General features: G+C 42.0%; 1 protein-coding gene across 3 annotated transcripts in view; it reads right to left on the bottom strand.

Annotated features, from left to right (window-relative positions):
* pde4d (phosphodiesterase 4D, cAMP-specific) overlaps positions 1-21,027 on the bottom strand; it is a 1,272,582-nt gene that overhangs the window by 1,158,441 nt on the left and 93,114 nt on the right. The window contains exon 1 of one of the 3 annotated variants that reach the window (XM_069924455.1): positions 237-290. The exons of the other annotated variants lie outside the window; for them this stretch is intronic. The gene's annotated coding sequence lies outside the window, so the exon portion shown is untranslated. Of the gene's footprint in view, positions 1-236; positions 291-21,027 lie in introns of those variants that run through there. 3 annotated transcript variants of the gene reach the window in all.

Below are 21,027 nucleotides of genomic sequence, written 5' to 3' on the forward strand. Positions count from 1 at the left end.
GGAGCAGATCTATCCAGAACTCTGCACAATTGGTCCCTAAACATCCACTACATTGGTCCTGTGCTTTACCCCAAAAACAGCTGTTCCCAATTTACTCTCCCTAGTTTCTGTCTAATCCTATCATAATTAGCCCTTTGCCAATTAAACACTTTACTATTTTGCCTGCTGTTCTCCTTGTCCATAGCTATGTTAAAGGTCAGGAAATTGTGGTCATTTTCATCAAAATGTTCCCTCACCTTGAGGTCTGTCACCTGACCAGGTTCATTACCCAGTACTCAATCCAGTATGCCTGTCCCCAAATTACTTGGTTAGAAATTCTTCTTGGACGCACCTGACAAATTCTGCCCCAGTCAATATTTGGGAAGCCTCCCATAGCAACAATCCTGTTATAACTGCGGCATTCCAAAATTTGCATACTTATCTGTTCCTCAGTGCCCCAAGGGCTATTTGGGAGCCTGTAAGCTACTCCCAATACAGTGATCACTCCCTTTCTGTTTCTGACTTCCACCAACACTGATTCAGTTGACATTCCCTCCACAAAGTGCTCCCTTTCTAAAACAGCTGTGATACTCTCCCAAATTAATAATGCTACTCCCCTCCTCTTTTACCTCTCATCTTATGTCTTTTAAAACATTTAAATCCCGGTACCTGCTTCAGCCAATCCTGTCCTTGTGTCAGCCAAGTCTCTGTAATGGCTATAACATCAAAATTCCATATACTGATCCATTTTCTAAGTGAATCTCCCTTATGTTTCAAATCCTCAAACTGACTATATTTAATATACTCCTTCCTCGCAAACTCACAGCAAGCACATGCATCAACCTTTTCACCAAACAAAATACCAAACAAAAATTACTTGGCATGGAGGAGGTAACACTGGATGTAAATTTAAGACAGTCTCTGGCTCAGAAATGGCCAATAAATACTTGGACATCAGCCAAAAAGATGGTTCTCTTCCCTGGGTTAAGGTCCCCATTAAGCAATAGTACACACATTTTAAAGAAAGAAAGGGGTGGATTGTCATAGATAGAGAATTTGTGTTAAAAAGGGTTGAAGTTAAAACTCAGCAATATATATCCAGTTGAAAATCAACAGCAAACTTCTCTGAATGGAGCTAGAGACGGGGGCAGCAATGTCTCTAATGTCTATGTGTTTAAAACAACAACTGCTACCCCAGCTCTCCATTAATAAAACCAATACAATTTTAAAGAGAGTCACAGGGGATAAGGTCACAGTGTTTGGGACATGCAACATGAACGTACAATGCAAAGAACATCCACCAAGAAGACTACTCCTCTACAGTGCGAACACGAAGAGGCTAGCGCTATTCAGAAGAAACTGGATCAATAATGAACTTAAGTCAGGAAGTGCAGGCCCAGCCAAAACTGAAACAAGTTCTCAAGAGATATCAAATAGTTTTTGAAAAAAGCCTAGTGTTATGAGCCCAGAGGACCCCAAAACCCAGCAGCCATAGATATTCGCTAAGACAAATGGTTACTTAAACAAAAGTTGTTTTAATTATCTTTAAACATGAAAACAGAATCACACTTTAACTTATCACTATTGACTTAACTAACCTAACTTAACCCCCTTCTAATTCTAAGAGTATGTGTATGTAATGTGTGTGTAAGTTCAGAAAAGTTCTTTGATTCACAGTCCAATCTCACTTCTCATTCCTCCAAGTTCACTTGGTGCAGGCAATTCTTATACTGTGCACAGAATTTAACATTTATAAAGTTCACCAGGCTTTGGTGCTTGAAAGGTAAATGGTTACCGCTCAGGAAGGTTCTTGTCAATTTTCAGAGAGAGATTTGTTGATCCAGGACACCCACAACTGATACCGTTTTTAAATCAGCCACTTCAGTTTCTTTCCAAAGAAACTTGCCCCCTCAGGGTTCTCCAGATGATAACCTTTTCTTTCAGGTCACCACAGAGTGCCTTTTTGTTTCTCTTATTCCAAGTGAAACATTAGACAGCCAGCCGTCTTCTGTTGCATGAACCACAAGGGCTTTGACCAGGCTGAACCATGCACTCGTCTTCCAAATGGGGTTTTCCACAAGCTTGCCAGCTTGTCTTGTTCCAGTCCCAGTTGCTGCTGCTGACTGTAAAACTATAGAACTGGTCTGTGTGTGTGCGTCTCTCTCTCTCTCTCTCTCTCTCTCTCTCTCTCTCTCTCTCTCTCTCAGAGAGAAAACCTGTTTTACTCTCTCTGCATGCAAAACCACATGACCCTCCTAGAACAGCAAGTTCCTCTCCAGACAGAATCTGGCTCCGACAAGTTCTTTCATCTGTTGCCTTTTTGTAAACAACAATCCATTCGTGAAGTCTCTTGGGCATTCTGCAAAGGTTCTGGGGCTGATATGTCTTGCCTGAGCAGAACTCCAGTATTTTAAATAAAATCTGTTTTAAAGTGTTTGAATGTGACCTACACTAAAAACCCAATTTATCTCTCAAAAACATATTTATATTCTGTCACACTAGGTAAAATCAAGGGAGCCCAGGCAAAACTACAACTGAAATCAGGTGTGGAACCAAAGTTCTTTAAGCCCAGAACAGTACCCTTTGCAATAAAAGGAAAGATTGACTCGAAAATAAATAGATTAGAAAACAAGGGAATACTGGAACAAATTCAATACAGTGATTGTGCAGCTCACATTGTACCAGTGTGAAAGGCCAATGGAGAAATCCAAATTTGTGGTAATTACAAAGTCACCATTAACCAACCCCTGCAAATACCTGACCATCCTATGCCCAAAGTGAAAGAACTATTCCAGGCCCTGAACAGGGGAAAGAAATTCATAAAACCATATTTATCACAGACATATCAACAAATAGAGTTGGACAAAGATTCAAAGAAATATGTGACAATTAATACTCATTTAGGGTTATTCACCTATACCCAAATGCCATATAGAATATCAAAAGCTCTGACAATATTTCAAGCGACCATGGACAAGTTATTACATGACATCAATGTAGGATGTTACCTTGATGAAATCATAATTACAGGTCAAAATGACTCTGAGCACCTATCCAACGTAAAAAAGGTCCTAACCTAACCAAGCAAACATCCATCTACGACAGGACAAGTGTATATTTATGTTACCTTCTGTCACATATCTGGGTCTTATAATTAACAGTGAAGCACTTGGACTGGACCCTTCTGGTACCGAAGCTGTACTCAGAACACCATACCCAACTAACCGAACTGAATTGCAGTCACTTTTGGGTTTAGTGAATCATTACCATAAGCACATTCCAAATATGTCAACGCTCTGCAGCCTGCTAAATCAATTGTTGAGAAAAGACTAAAAGTGGTGTTGGAATGAAGAGACTAATTATGCAGTGGACCGCTTGAAAGAACTATTAACATCCAGCGACAATGTTCTCATCCACTATGATCCAGGAAAAGAAGTGACCCTTGCGGTGGATGCTTCGCCAGTGGGATTGGAAGCAGTGCTATCACAGCTAACAGGAAAAGGGGAAAAACCAGTAGCTTATGCCTCCCAGTCTTGGATGACTAGTGAACGCAATTATGCTCAGTTGGAAAAAGAAGGGCTTGTCATAATACTTGCTATCAAACAGTTCCTCCAATATTTATATGGTAGAAACTTTACATTAGTAACAGACAACAAACCATTAAATTTGATTCTAAGCTCTAAAAAGGGAATACCAGTGCTAGCTGCAACAAAAATTCAAAGGTAGGTCATACTGCTAGCCGCATATGATTACAATTTGTAACATAAAACCAGCAACCCAAAACAACCATGCAGAAACTCTATCTTACTTACCATTATCAGAAACGGAGCAGGAGATAAAATAATTAAATGGACGGTGGAGGCTACAGCTGTTAATCAAGAACAGCTTCATGGTTTACCAATTACGGAAAAGATGATCCACAAAGACATAAGAAAAGAAGCTATGTTATCAAGGGCCCTTTACTTCATGTCAAATGGGTGGCCTAAGACCAAAATGATATCGGAAAAACTAAAACCCTATTATACAAGGCACCTTGAAATATCAATTGAGGAAGGTTGATTAATGTGGGGAACCAAAACAAGCATCCTTACAAATTGGCAAACAGCTATGTTATCAGAACTCCACATCAACCACTCAGAGATGGTTTGGATGAAGGCATTGGCACGTATGCATATTTGGAGGCTCTCAATAGACATTGAGGAGATGTAGCATTTGTCAAGCAACTCAAAGCTCCTCAAGCCGAGGCTAACTCATGAAAAAGGCCATCATGATTCACACTGATTTTGCTGGTCCTTTAATGGGAGAAAATTTCCTTATTATTGTAGATGTATACTCAAATAGCCAGTAGTGCCATACATGAGAAAAACAACAAAGGACCATACAATTGAAAAACTACAAAATATATTTGCATTGTATGGATTACCTATTGAAATAGTTTCTGATAATGATCCACAGTTTTTGTTGGCTTTTAAATAATTCCTATGCAATAACAATATTCGACACATCTTGTCAGCACCCTACCATCCAAGCACAAATGGAGAAGCAGAATGCTTTGTACAAACCTTTAAAAGGGCAATGGAGGCTAAGATATACTTAAACACCTCATGGAGCCTCAAAGTTGCAGAATTTCTGTTGCACTATAGAAACATGCCTCACTCTACTACCAAGAGAACACCATCCGAATTGATGTTTTGACATAACCTAAGAACACGACTTTCTACAGTACACCCAAACATTGGCCTTCGAATGAACAATCAATGTGTCCCATTAAACCAGATCATTAGAAGTGGGAGAAGAGGTACTGATATGAGATTACCAGGATAATAGGGGGCCATGGGTGAGAGGAGGTATCCTTTAAAAATTGAGTCCTTGCTCTTATTCTGCACTGGTGAGAACTAAAATATGGAAATGGCACATTGACCAATTGAGAGCAGTGGATAATCCTATGGCCATGCCCACCACTCATGACCCAGATGAGATTTCAGAATTTACCGTCGACTTTCCAGAAATATCTTCAGAAAACATGTCTCCTTCAATGTTGTCTGCTCAACTGGGCAGTTAAATGGTTACCACTCAGGAAGATTCTTGCCGGTTTTCAGAGAGAGATTTGTTGATCCAGGACACCCACAACTGATTCCTTTTTTAAATCAGCCATTTCAGTTTCTTTCCGAAGAATCTTGCCCCCTCAGGGTTCTCCAGATGATAACATCTTTCTTTCATGCTAGGACAAAGTTCTTTTCTGTTCCCCCTTATTCCAAGAGAAACATCAGACAGATAGCACTTCCAGCCATTCGCCACTCTGGAGCTTCTGTTTTAGTTCCAATAAGCTTCTCCTGGCTGACATTGTTCAGTCTCTCCCTCTCTCTGAGATCCAACTGTGAGCCACATGTCCTTCTCTCTCTCACTTGCAAAACCCCCTCCTTCTCCAGCAAACAATAGGAGACAGTCTTCTGGTCCATCTGTTGTTTTAGGTAAACAAACCTCTCAATCACCTCTGAGTGAGCACTTTGCAGAGAGATCAAAAGCCTTGCAAAATGGTCCAACACACACAACCTGACTCTTCCAAGACAATAGCCTATTCATTTCATGGCATCATTTCAATTAGCACCTACTTGTGAAATGTGCATAGCATTCTCCATAGTTTCTGTAAAGTCACTGAGTATGAATTCTTCAGTATTTCACATAAGATCTGTTTTAAAGTGTGTGTATGTATGTAACCTACTCTAACTTGCAATTTATCTCCCAAAAACATCTCCAAATACTCCATCACAATACACAAGGTCCCTATGGGGTGAGCCCAAGACCAAGTTCACAACCTTTAACATCGACAGAGGTATCACCCCAGAAGGCAAAGAGCCTGGAAAAGTCAGAAAGCAACCCAATGGCTTCCCCGATGGCTTCTACCTCTCTAAGACAATCCGAGAGAGAGAGAGAGAGAGAGAGAGAGAGAGAGGGAGAGAGAGAGAGAGAGATGTCCTACAGAATGACTGAAGGACTATGTGTAGTGACCAGCTGGTCACAATTCGGTAATTGTGTTCCTCACCATTTGACTAGGTGTACCATGTAGTTATTGTAGTTTAGCTTTAGTGTTGCCCACTGTATATATGTTTGGATGTGTTGGGTATACATTTGGATGTACTAGGACATGCCCCTTGCTGACTGAGCCTGAGGCTCTTCCTACTGGCCCCTGAATAAAGGCGACTGTGCCACAGCCCCCTCCTCAGTTCAGGACAGTTGACAAGCATGGGCAGACATCCATTCTATAGTTAATAAAAGCAGATCAGTTTCTTTATAACTTCTAGTCTTTGAAGTTATTGACGGTGCATCAGCCTGTATGTTATTTTCACAGAGTGTTATGTATGCGTGCGTATGATGACATCACACTGAGTGCAATGACGTGGTCACTCATAACCCGTGTACTGGGGGGAACCATCTTTAACTTGTATTAAACCATAAGAGAAGCATCACTTCTCTGTGTACTTATGTATTACTAAATGACAAATACGTAACTGGTGTGCCCTCCCTCCCTTATCCACTGTGCTCCTCCTCCTCCTCTATCCCTCCTCCCCACTATTTTATTCAGGTACTTGCCTATAATTTGTCATACTTTGTTGAAGGGCTCAAGCCTGAAATGTTGGTTATGTACCTTTATCTTTGCTGTATAAAGTACACTGTTAGATCTGCTGAGTTTCCCCAGCATTGTGTTTTCACTTCAACCACGGAATCTACTTGTATTTTACTTCTTATTACACTCTCTCATCTACCACATTGTGCCTTATCTAAAACTGGCTAAAAAGTGCACCTTTTTGCTAGTCTCTTCAGCCTTTCCATGTATTGTCCAAACATTTCCTCTGGTACTTGGTTCCATGTGTCAAATGTGCAGCTCCTATAAATCCCTGATGGCGCCAGATTAAAATCACCCAACAAAGTCTTTAATTTCACCTGGTATCATATGAAACTTCATCTGAGGTTTATAAACTTGCAGACTCATCATCTGTTTAATCTAATCACACGGAATAACATTGCCCCCTTTTACTTATGTATTTCTGTATTGCTCAGTTCTCTCTCTTCCCCTGAATCTCAATGACATAATTTGCTATCAAGCCACTGTTCCATAACAAGGATGAATTGTTGCAGGTACCCAAACATCAACCTTCCTGACATAACTGCCACATCAACTGCTTGGTATCATCTACATAAAATCCTTTCATGATTTTTTTATGCATTAGATCCCTCCCACTACTCCCACAAGGAGCAATATCCTAAACATAGCAGTGATGTATCACTTCTGCTGCATTGTCTTTTTGCTTAAGTAATCAGTAAAGTTGAAGCTATAAACAGAACAAAATTTATGAAAATCTGTAACATTTAATGTCTGTTACATTAACGCATTTAATTTGTACCCCTATGTTATGAAAGAAAAACAGACTGCAATACAACCTCTAACCAATGTTCAAAAAAACCATTGCGACTTAACAGTATTACAAATGAGTTTAGTCATCCCACTGTAATCAAGACAGAAGCGAAATGAAAACTAATTAGACCATTGATCCTCTAGTTTATGCACATTTAACTGCAACTTCCTGTGAGATCAGAGTAACTGATTGATGTTGCATTTTATGAACATTCTGTTTGTAGCCGTCTGCTATGAAGACACACACATCCTCACAGTGTGGAAGGTTTACTGAGGCTGGAAATGCTCCTTTTATATAGTTGGAGTTCCCACCATTTGGTTGATTGGCTGACATCCACCAAATGCATAACAAAAATGGTATTCCCACCAGCGGGAACATTCTTACATGTGAATACCCTTCTTCCCCAGCCTGGTGTTCCTCTGTTAGCTGGGCAGCCTGGCCATTTTAGGGCTGCTGGTCTTGTACTGCCCCAGCTTTCAACCACGCCGGTTCGCTATTTTCAGTAAATTATACAACAACATTGCCTATTATCCAGGAGAAAATATTTTTCTGAAAAAGCATAGCACTGAGGCCTCACATTGTTACAGAGAAACATGAAAGTCTGGAGACACTGAATGAAGTAAAAACACAAATATGATGGAGGAACTCAGCAGATCTCGCAGCGTCCATTGGAGGTAAAGATATATAACTGATGTTTCAGACCTGAGCCCTTCTTCAAGCTATGAGTAAAAAGCAGGCAGGCGGCACCTGAATTAAAAGCCTGGGGTGAGGGAAAGAAAGGGTGAGAGGAGGAGTAAAGACCAACAGACAAAAGGTGTTAATTGGATCTGGACAGAAGGACAGGACAGAGGAAGGAGAGAAAGAATTGAATATGGGAGGGGAGAAGGCTCTGTGAATGTAAAGCTGGGGGAAAGGGGGGAGAGAGAGAGAGAGAGAGAGAGAGAGAGAGAAAGAGAGAGAGAGAGAGAGAGAGAGAGGAAAAGAGATGTAGGGATAAATGGGGGTGGGGCTAATGGAGACCAGAGAAGTTGATCTTAATGCCATCCAGTTGGAGGATGCCCAAAGGGAATATAGGAAGTTATCCCACTAATTTGTGAGTGGACGCAGCACATGAAGCCATGGAAAGACATGTCAGCAAGGGAATGGGATGGGAATTGAAATGGGTGGTCACTGGGAGATACCTGTTATTGTGACAGATAGAGCCAAGGTGAATGAAAATGGAGAATATAAGATAATTAAATGAGCTGTTGAAATACACTGGTGATTGACAAGGATATCTACTTTAGATATTAGATATTACAACTGAAACTGAGCAATTTAAACTATAATTTATCACATAAGGGTAACTTGTTCCTCAGTTATTTGAAGCATTGAAAGAAGAATATGTTTATCAGTTTCCATTTGAGACTTTGGAGGGGAGGGGGTGGCAAAGATTTACAACTATTCACTGATTCTCAGCCTGCTGAGCAAATCAATACCAAATCTTATGTGATGATTGCGGCAGCAGGTTACCTTGCCACGATATTGAACCTGTTCTACATGCACTTTCAATCCTCTCTAAAATACAAATGTTAACACTTAAATGTGAAATATTTTAATATGGATATGTTGGAGAACTCATTTGTACAGAAGATTAAACAGTGAGACACGAAAGTCTCCAGACACAGTGATTGTAGTGAACACATTGAATAATTTTTTTAAATTATTTTCAAAGAGAAAGAAATTACCTAAATCTCATTAAAATATTTCAAGACACTAAATGGCTGAGAAATGTATGAAATGTGAATCAGAATAATTTGCTTCATCAACTAATTGAATCATTGTTGTTTTACACTTTTGTTAAAGATTAGCTTATCATATCCCAATGTGGTAAACCACTGATGAGCCATGATTGGCTGCTGCTGGGTGGACACGCCTCCTGAGACGTATCCTACCCATAGCCCCTTGCATGTTCCTCTTTCTCTTTGCTTTGATCACTCAATGAGTTTGATGGTAGTTCCTGTCTTTAGATAATAAAACCCTGATAGTTTCAAATATCAGTTTTTTGTGATTATTGATGGTACATCAATTTTATTAGCTGATTTTTTAAAAAAAGGCATGGAACAGTACCTGAAGCCTGATAAGCTCGACATTGACTCCGGTCGCTGGATGCCCAGAACACATTCGAACTTCTGCTATGCTGCTTTGAAAATTTCTTGCCGGCGGCCGCAGATGCCATCACCGTGGATGCTAACTGACTGAAACTACTCCACTTGCCCAGTGTTCCCATTGATCAGCAACGCAAGCTCACACCAAACAGCTATGGAGACCCTCAAGGCCCAGAATCGCAGAAAGGTTAATGATGTTTATACCAGGCATCTCCGGGCCACCAGAAAACAGTGACCTTGTGAGTCAACAGTCAAGGACCTGCGGGCACCTCGGATCCTGTGTAGGATGTGTGACTGAAAGGTCATTTCAGCCACTCAAAATGCAGAGGACCTCATCAGAGATGTGTACGTGGCCGGTATCTGCTCCGGGTACATACGGCGATGGCTATTAGAGAAAAGCTTCTTGATCTGCAAAGGGTGGTTGAACCTACAGAGGCACTGGAGATGGGCCTCCAGAACTCAGATCACTACTCAGCCACTTGGACACCACGGACTGCTATCATGGGATGGGGCATCATCTTGCCCTGTGAGTGACTGGTCCCCTACACCATCCCACTACTCTAGCGATCTGACCGTAGCCAGTCCAAACCATCTATGAGATCTAGCATCGCCGCATGTGGACAGTCACCACTCCAGGTAGCGCAATTAGTGCCATCTTCCCTGCACACCAGTGATGCCACGTGCCAATCCTGTGGGTCACCATTTTGATCTGCGCACCAAATGCCATCTTCCCAGGCATACGATACTTCAAGGGGTCAAGGCCAGCCATCTTAGGGCCAAGGGCAGCCATCTTGAGCGTGGAAGCACCCATCAGACTCAGACAATGAATCCAGACTGGCCTCCATCACCCTGAATCAGGGGGCCCCTCATGAACTCACCAGATCCATGATGGACGTTCAGGTAAACAAGCATGTTGTCAACTGTTTATTCGATAGCGGAAGTACAGACAGCTTTATCCACCCTGATACTGTGAAACAAATGTCTCTTAAAGTACGACCCACTAAGCACAGAATATCATTGTGTCCAAATCGTACATTGCAGACTCCCTGGGGTCCTGCATAATGACCCTCACTGTTAGAGGCATAGTGTACAAACTCTTCAGACTTCTCGTCATGTCACAACTCTGCTACTGGGGTTGGATTTCCAGTGCCAACTTCAGAAAGTGATTAGATGGCCCCCTCCCCCTCATCACTGTCTGCAACAAGCAGTTCACAGATAGCCCCCTGAAAGTGACGTGTAGTCTCTTGACCCTCAAGGTCAACTCCCCCTCCGCTGTTCGCCAACCTCACTCCTCCCGATTGCAAGCCGATGGCCACCAGGAGTAGACGGTACTGTGCAGCTGACAGAACATTTATTAAGGTGGAGGTTCAGCGCTTATTGGGCGAGGGCATCATCAATTCCAGTAATAGCCCTTGGAGGGCCAAGGTGCTTATGATGGGGATAAGAATAGGCTGGTCATAGACTACAGCCAGACCATCAACCAGTGCAACCAACCCGATGCGTACCTCCTTCCCCACATATCCAATATGGTCAACCAGATTACACAATATTGGGTATTCTCCATAATTGTCCAGAAGTTGTCGTATCACCAGCTCCTAATCTACCCAGAGGACTGCCAGTATACAGCATTTGAGGGAGATGGCCTTCTCGACCACTTCCTCCAGGTCCCTTTCATTTTCGTTTTCCAGCAGGAGATGGACAGCATGGTGGACCACTTCAATCTACAGGCCACCTACAGGGTCAAGATGCAAACCTCGGCAAGTTCCCCTGGGCAGCAAAATGCATGAATCTCACTTATAATGAGGACAAATATATTTGTTCAGGACAGCACGGCTAGCCATACTTGGCTGCGTAGTTAAGAATGGTGTCATTGGCCCTGACCCGGACCGCATGCGTCCACTGATGGAGCTAACCCTCTCACATACCCTAAAGCTCTGAAGAAATACCTTGGGTTTTTTTCATACTGTGTTCAATGGGTCCCCAACTATGTGGACAAGATTCGCCCATTGGTCAAAGCTACCACATTTCTCCTGTCAGCAGAAGCCCAAGCAGCCTTCAACAGTATCAAAGAAGACATTGCCAAGGTGACCACACATGCCATTGACGAGTCCACACTGTTCCAAGTAGAGAGTGATGCATCTGATTTTGCCTTGGCTGCCACGCTCAATCAAGCAGGCAGACCTGTTGCTTTTTTCTCACAAACCCTTCCGGGCCCTGAAATTCACCATTCCTCCATTGAGAAGGAGGCCCAGGCCATCATGGAGGCTGTACACCACTGGAGGCACTACCTCACAGGGAAACGGTTTACCCTCCTCACAGATCAGCAAGTGGTCCCATTCATTTTTAATAACAAGCAAAGGGGCAAAATCAAGAATGATAAGATCCTCAGGTGGAGATTCAAACTATCCACTTACAATTATGACAATTTCTACTGACCTGGAAAACTTAACAAGCCCATGGACACTCTTTCCCTCTTTCCTAAGGAACTTGTGCTAGTGTTCAAATGGACAGATTGTGGACTCTCCAAAATTACCTTTGCCACTCCAGAGTTACTCAGTTTTGCCCATTTTATCAAATCTCTGAATTTACTATACTCCATTGAGGAAATCCAGACTATGTCTAAAAACTGTCAGGTCTGTGCCAAATGCAAACCCCAATTCTACTGGCCGGCCAAAATGCTACACACCCCTTTGAGCACCTCAGCATTGATTTCAATGGACTCCACCCCTCCTCCAATGAGAATGTCTACTTTTTTACCATCATCGATGAATATTCCCTTTCCCCTTCGCCATACCTTGCCTGGATATGACCACAGCCACTGTTATCAAGGCCTTCCAGAATATTTTCACTCTCTTTGGGTATCCTGGCTTCATCCACAGTAGCCATGGTACATCATTCATGAGTGATGAGCTGCAGCACTACCTAATGATCAGGGTGCCACGAGCAGGACAACCAGCCACAATCCTAGTGGTAACGGGCAAGTAGAAAGGGAGAATGCTACAGTATGGAAGACCATCCTCCTGGCACTGAGGTCACAGGGTCTCCCTGTCTCCCAATTTCCCAATGAAAGCTAGACAATGAACTCCCCCCCCCCACTCCACCCCCACCTTCTTAAATTAAAAGCTGTAGGGCATTAGAAATATTTAAACATAGCACATTGAAGTTAATTTCTATGGGTGCCAGTAGAAACAGACTGTTTCTACTATATCAGTCACAGGTGAAAATCAAGAGATTACTCCTTTGACAAATTTTGAATGAAGTTAGGGCCGTGAAATGTTATTCACCCACACACAAATGATCTAATTATGTAGAAACCAACTAATTTGATGTTAAATCCTGGAATGCATGGTAAAGGAGTTTTCAGTTGAGGGCATAATGTTTGGAATTCAGGCTACATCAGTACAGACTGTCTTTGTTCACTGTTGACAAATCAGTAGAATGTCCAAAAAGAGGGCAAGTGCCTGCAGACCATGGTTATTTTCCCAGTTTCTTCAACATTTCAAGGATCTTTGGTTATTTTTCAAACTGTATATTGTTTTCACACACATATTTTGTGGCATTTTCAAAATCCAGACCTGGAACTTCGTGCATACCAATAACACTAACATTTACACACCAGCTTCGCCAGTGGGAATCTATAACTTCCATCAGGGTTCAGTGCCTAAGCTGGAAAATGATAAAACACTGTAGTGCAAATTGAAATTCAATGCAATGATTGAAGCCCCTGGAAACTCCAGTGGAACAAAATTAAAACCATATGGCCTTTGTGAAACCTGAGATTTAGGAACTCTCTTTGAAAGAAGCCACTTTTCAAAATGTCTTGGCTGGTATTTTTGTTCTCACGAGAGATCTTGATAAATGGAAGCATGTGAAAAAGGAACAACTTTGCTGGATATCTCCATTCTGCATAAAGTACATCTTTCAACCAGATAGTATTAAGATTGATCTCTGGCTTCCATTAAACACCTCCTCCACACTTCTTTCCCCATCCCATTTCCCCCAGTTCTAACTCTCTCTCTCTCTCTCTCTCTCTCCCCCCACCTCTCTCCCTCTGTCTCCATTCACAGAGACAAAGTCAATTCTCACCTTTCCTTTCATCAATTAACACCTGCTCTCTGATGGCAACATAATGGGGAGTGTTTTGCCTGTGATGTCTTGGACTGTGTCTACTACCTTTTGAAGGACTTTACACTTGGGGGCATTGGTGTACCCATTATAGTCCATGATGCAGTCGGTCAGCTTACTTTCCATCACACATCTGTAAAATTTTACCAGAGTTTCTGGTTTCATAGCAAACCTCTGCAAACTCCTGTGGAAGTAGAGGTGCTGTCATGCCTTTTACATGATGCCATTTGTGTGTTGAGTCCTGAAGAGACCCTCCAAGATAGTGACTCCAAAAAACTTAAATTTGCTCACACACTCCATTTCTGATCTCCCAATGATCACTAGATAGTATACCTCTGGTTTCCCTTCCTGAAGTCAGCAATCAGCTCCTTGGTTTTGGTGATGTTGAGTCCAAGGTTGTTGTGGGTGCACCATTCAGTCAAGTTTTCAACCTCCATCCTGTGTGCTGACTCATTACAAATTGGCAAATTTGTAAATGGTGTTATTGTTGTACCAAGCTTTACAGTCGTAGGTGTAAAGTGAGTAGAGCAGGGGGCTAAGAATGTGGCCCTGTGGTGCTCCGGTACTGATGGAGAATGTGGAGGAGATGTTCTTACCAATCCTCAGTGATTGTAGTCTGGAGGGGAGGAAATCCATGATCCAATTGTTTTCCTCTTCTTATAAAACTGATGACAATGGAAAATGGATGCACCACCCTTTACTAGGAACTTTGATGTGTCTCCTTATTGCTAAGTGATTGGTTGGACTTTGGCAACATTATCTTTTCGTCACCACTTTACCAAGACATTTGACCTGTTCTGTTTCTTCACCTTCCCAGGATTCCCTTTCCTTCTGATTATCAATTGTCATTTTCCTTCTATATGTCTACAAAATCTCATATGCATTTTTTAAACGTACTTCTTTTTGCCTTAACCTGATCACTTTGATCATCTCCTGCTTTGCATTTAATCACTGACAACAGTTCTTCTTCTTTTATTTTGCTTTGGTTATATTCTTTGACCCTTTCCCTTACATTGTCCATTACAACTATACTTCAAAGAATACTTTACTGACCATTTGGTGCTTTGAACTTCTTGAGATTACAAATTGCATTGTATGAACACCAGTTTTTTTAAATTCTTTTATCCATCACCTTTTTCCAATTCTGATAAAGGTCCATAAAATCAGAAGCATCGAGTTCTATCCTTTTCCCATGGATACAGCCTGAATCACCCTAAATACGTGAAAGATTCAAAGTACTACAGCATTACAAATGTAACTGAAGCAAACACATGTGTAAATATTGAATATATACAAGCCCTTTAAGCCAGTATTTCTGAATGTGGAGCACTGGGTTTGGTATTGGGGGTCCAATGTGATGGAGACAAATATTACAGATATAGTAAATAAGATATAAGACAAGTTAAACAAGAAAATCGGCAGATGCTCTGGTATAGAATGATTAAGTTATTCTTTAAAACCAAGTGGAAAAATGGCCAACATTTTTGCAGTTTAATTGCAAATGGATATAAAATTAGTCAAAGATTTCACATGCTGAAATTAGATGGAGCAAGATCAAAGCTTTGATCATCTTGTGCACAGAAAAGTAAAACATCTCATATTTGACTTCAGTAATGGTTCAAAAGTTCCTTTTATTGTCACAATAATACATTAAAAATGTAAACTACATGATATACTTCAAATTTTGTCTCCATGTTAAGGCAAAATAAGTATCTATAAGTATTGCCTGGAGCCCCCAACAATAGGAGAAAGAGAAGTAAAGAAAGTCCCATCAGACACATTGACTGTCCAGGGATTCACCTCCAGCTGCTGCACAGACCATCAGTAACATGAGCTCCAGATACAAACATCCAATATGATCAGAAACCCTTTGGTGTATGAGGCCCTTTAGGAGCCCTTTTTGCTCTCAGCGCCCTCTCAAATCCTAGTTCCAGTACCAGTTCCCATGAGCCAATCTCCAGTAGCTTGCAGCCTATATGAGTCCTTTGGCTGCAAGTCACCAACAGCCCACAGCCTGTATGGGTTCATCATCCGCTCAGCCCCTTGTTAGTCTGCTTCCATGGCCACTATCCTGTAGGGTTTTGTCCTCTGCTTCTCCTTCTCCCCATTTCTGGTGCCCTGCATCAGTTCACTGCTCCCTTGGAGTCTGCAACCCCACTGTTACAGCAAAGATGCATTCATCAGGATACTCTTTATCAACTACAATTTGGCATTTAACACCATTATCCCCTCAAAGTGATCAGCAAACTCCAAGACCTGGAACTCAACATCTCACTGTCTAACTATAAAATGGATTTCCTCACCTCCAGACCACAATCAATGAGTATTGGTAAGAACATCTCCTCCACAATCTCCATGAGTACTGGAGCACCATAGGGCTGCATTTTTAGCCTGCTTCTCTACTCAGTTTTCACCTATGACAATGTGACTTGGTAGAACAATAACAGCATCTACAAATTTGACTACAATTCCATGGTGGTGGGTTGTATAAAGAAAGGTGATGAGTCAGTGACAGGAAGAAAGCCAGAAGTATATAATCCAGTGATCATTGGGGTATCAGAAGTGGAGAGTGTGAGCAAATTTAAGTTTTTTTGAGTCACTAACTCGGAGGATCTTTCCTGGACCCAACACACTAATGGCATCATGAAGAAAGCATGTCATCTCCTCTACTTCCTCAGGAGTTTGTGGAGGTTTGGTGAAACAGATGTGTGGTGGAAAGTGTGCTGACCGGCTGCATCTCAGTTTGGTATAGGGACACCAATATCCCTGAGTGTAAAGCCCTCCAAAAGGTAGTGGACATAGCCCAGGTCTTCACAGGCAAAACCCTCCCCACTATCAAGAACATCTACAGGGAACACTGCCATCGGAGAGCCCCAGCAATCATCAAAGACCCGCACCTCCCAGGATATGCTCTGTCATCACTGCTGCCATCAAGAAAGAGGTATACAAGACTCACACCTCCAGGTTCAATAACAACTGCTACCCCTCCACCATCAGACTCCTCAACAACAAATTCAATCAGGGACTCATATTTGTGCACTTTATTGCTTTTTTTTATTCCCTCTGTATTGCAGACTCAGTTTGTTTACATTTGTTATCTGTTTAACAGTTCTTTATTTGTTTACACGTATACACTGTGTACAGGTTTTTTTCTGCACTATCAATTAGTGTTAATCCTGCTGCACCTGCAGAAAAGAAAGATCTCAGAGTTGCATGTGATGTCATGTGTGTACTCCAACAATAAATCTGAAATCTGGTCCGCTGCCCAGCACAGGTCCCAACATCTTAGGCACAGACCCCATGGTTTCAGCATTTAAAAAGATATCATCAGCTCCTATAACAGGCTGCTTAAAGCTTGGATGGAGCAGTCGGTATTAGGACCATGCAGTAGGACCCTGCGAGTCAGTGCCATGTCTCACTCCCTGCTATCTTGGGTCTGGACCAGCAGTCGCACTGCCCCGTTACAGCAGCTCCAGCAGCGCTACCATTGTTTTGCAACAATTCATCAGTTGTCTCTTGATTCTATTACATCTTCGCACAGTTTTCCGTCTTTATTTTTCACTTTTCATTTAATTCCCAATTTCATGCAACATTCTTTGTGCCTTTCTCACATTATCAATTTATCAACATTTTTTCTTTCTTTTTAAATGTTTTATTAATTTTAATAAGAACATACAAAAATACAATACAATAAAATGATATGGATAGTTACACAAACATTCAGTATATCCAAAACATACATAAATTGTCAATCATATCCATAATTCATATTCAAAATCATATTTTTTAAAAAGAAAGAAAAAATTAATAAAGGAGAAAAACTCAAAACCCCTGCCTAACAGCATTGCCAGCTTTATATATGATTAATAAAAAGAAAAACAAAGGTATAAAAATATATGTAAAAAGAACTTGGAAAGGATACGTCAGACAATTTAATTATAATGAAGTGAAATTATAAAGTAGAATAGTGAGTCATAAATGACCCCATAACATCAAAGCCTTTATGAACAATTTTTGAATTAATTAATATTAATTCCTTCCTTTCACTGGACATGACAATACTCTCCTTTTAACAATCTTAGAAAAATATTTAGTGAATTATATAAGAGCATGAAGTATGCACAATGTTGAGAAAAGACTGGCAGACTCTATTGAATTAACACATTTTCATTCAATCATGTGCAAGAAAATTTTCAACATTGTGAAAACTTTTGATCCGGCAAACTCTGTATGTACGTGTTGCGACGGGCACATTGTTTTTCCTGGTCTTCTGAAAACTATTAGTGACCTGGCACACTCACTGAAATGGTTAACACAGACACACCATCTTATTCAGTCGATCCAGTCTCTTGTCACCTTAACTCAAGGGTGGTCTAAGTAAAACACAAACATCTGTAGACACCGTGGGTGAAGTAAAAACACAAAGCTGGAGAAACTTAGCAGGTCAAACAGTGTCCTTTTTGTAGCAAAGGTAAAAAATACATCACCGACGTTTTGGGCTTGAGCCCTTCTTCAAGGTATGGAAAAATGTCAGCAGACGTCCAAACAAAAGAATCGGGGGGAAGGCATGGTCACAAAGGCAGGAGTAATAGGTGGAGAAGGGAGGGAAGGGACAGCAGCAAACAAGAGGAGGAGGGATGGCTGCATAAATCAAAAGGGAAGGGGGAGGAGAGCTGAAAGGGAGAAGGAAAGTGGGGGGGGGGGGAGAAGAAACCAGATTAGCAGAAACCAAAAAAGTCGATGTTAATGCCATGTGGCTGGAGAGTGCCCAGACAGAAAATTATGTGATTTTTCTCCAATTTATGGGTGGTCTTGGTGGGATAGTACATAAGGCCATGGACAGACATGTGAGTATGGGAGGTGTGACACCAAACTGAAATTGTTGGCTACTGGGAGGTAGGTCTCTGTCACTGCAGAATGGAGTGAAAGTGATCAGCAAAGCAATCTTCCAGTCTGCATCCAGTCTCTCTGATGTAGAGAAGGCTACACAGGGAGCACCAGATGGATAAGTTAATCCTGCAGATACCCAAGTGAAGTGTTGCTTCACTTGAAAGGCCTGCTTGGGGCCTGCTTGTGTGGTGAGGAAAGAGGTGTGGGCACAATTGCGGCACAGGAGAAGGTGCTTGGGGAGCAATTGGTGGGGAGGGATGAGTGCACGAGAAAGTCATGGAGGGAGCGGTCCCTATGGAAGGCAGAGAGGGAAGATGTGTCAGGTGGTCATATCCTGTTGTAAGTGCCAGAAATTCTGGAGGATAATCCAAGGGTGGTCAAACTTTTTTGCTTGTGGTCCACGTACAAAAAAAATAAGGAGTCATGGGCCAAACAATATTAAAGCCGGCAGTTTTCAACCAGTTACACTGCAAGAAAAACTGTTTGTAGACCAGAAAACCCCACTGTTATGGCAAGGGAGAGAGAGCTGCACTGTTGGAGAGTTGTGCTGAGGCCGCATCACTGGAAATGTCAGAGGGCTGCCACACAATTGCGTTTGCCTCTCTCTGAAACTCTATAGGATGTCTTGCATGACACGATGTGGAGAGGTTGCCCTGTTCTGGCCAGAATCTAACCTCACTGCTGCCAGAAAGATAATTTGATCACCTAGTTTTCAGATCTTGCTGTGCTGTCAGAGGCAGGAGAGACTTGCCTCAAAGCAGACTGAACTGGTTGGGAGGTGTTGGGACCCTCTAAAAGAGATGCCACAGAGATCCAGGTGCCTCGCCTATGAGCAGTTATCGGCAGGTCGAGTACAAAGATGAAGGCTTGTAGGCTGGGAGATGTGGATCCACCCAATCCGACACCTTCAAGACCCAGATAGAGCAGTGTGTTTGGACAGTTGACGTAGCAGATATTGCACCTTGGCGTGGTCCAACCCCCTCCACCACCTCAGTTCTGGTCACTGATGCAATGGCCAATCTGCACACTGCAAGATCCCACCACTTTACTGCTGCAAATACAGGCCCAACATCTTTTGGTTTTGTGGCACCCCACAGCTGTCTCGTGGAATATTGTGTGTGTAGTGTCACACACCTGTATGATTGCCCATGCCTAGTGGGTTCAGATTACAGGGCACCCCAGGAGGCTCAGGGTGCAATTTGTTGTTAATGGACCACTTAAAAATAGGTAATGGGCTTCAGTTGGCCCAGCGGCTGAGGTTTGGCTACCCCTGGTCTGAGCTTGCAAATGCCTGATCAGATACAAATATTTCAATATCATTTTCTTTGAACATATCATGGTACTTTTCCAATCATGTGTCAAATGTTCATATCAAAAAACATTCTTCCAGTCTAGCTTGAGTTGTCTCAGCCAATCTTTCCCCATTAAAATAGGTCTGCTTTAATCATGTGCTTGTCACTTGCCTATTGTTTACGAAACTTCAGCTAAGGTTTTCAGTGCAAAAATGTTTTCTGTCAATGGTATCTGGCTGAACTTGTTTAAGTATAATGACTCATCAATGAGCAACTTGCAGGAATCTAAATTCCTGTGTCAATACATGGCAATTAAACAACACTTGAAATCAGTCTCTTTGTTGCATTGACTGAACTGAATATTGCACAAAACCATTTTCTCTGCGTGAATGATCATCTATTCTAAACTATAGCCCCTTTATAATATCTCCTCTGTTGCGAATTTCCAGAACTTCCTTTCTTTGCTTGGCTCAGAGTTTAATTTTGGTTGAAGAAATGTGATCATACTTTTGACATCTGACAGAAGGCCACTATAAACTGACAAAACTTTGCAATGGTAGCAATAGACTGAATAGTATGTGCCTTATCTTGGAGTTTGCAATGGCCCTCTAACTGTGGACTGCAGCAATGTCACTCCCATGTGATTGATAAAATTCTCCAACATTCTTTGATCCAATTTCCAATGACACAGCAATTTTACATCGGGCTTTAGATGCTCAACGGCTTTGACTGAATTCATTCATCTGCCAGAGTGCACGTCACCTATTGATTAAGGATGTACTTGCTGATTGTTTCCACCTGTACCTGACTCCTTGTCCCAAAGTGATAGCTTTCAGCTCTACCCAAGGCTTCAGATTAAAATACTCTTCCTGTTTCTGCCACAATGATTGGGAGATAGTTTCACTGAGCACATACAGTAGATTTGCTGCAGTAGCAAGGACCTCCCAGTGGCCAATCCCCCCACATCCCATTCCCACACTGACATATCTGTCCATGGCCTTGCTCTGCTAGGTTGAGGTCACACACAAATAGGAGGAACAGCATCTTGTGGCTCTAATAGCTCAGTAGTTAGAGCACCAGGGATCATTGTTTTTCACTGGGGCCTCATTTCTGCAAGGGGTGCAGGACAAAGAGGTGAAACTAAATTGGCTGTTCAGAGTCCTGGCTTTTCACACTTGG

This window comes from Narcine bancroftii, chromosome 3 (genome assembly GCF_036971445.1).
Source record: "Narcine bancroftii isolate sNarBan1 chromosome 3, sNarBan1.hap1, whole genome shotgun sequence".
Lineage (NCBI taxonomy): Eukaryota > Metazoa > Chordata > Chondrichthyes > Torpediniformes > Narcinidae > Narcine > Narcine bancroftii.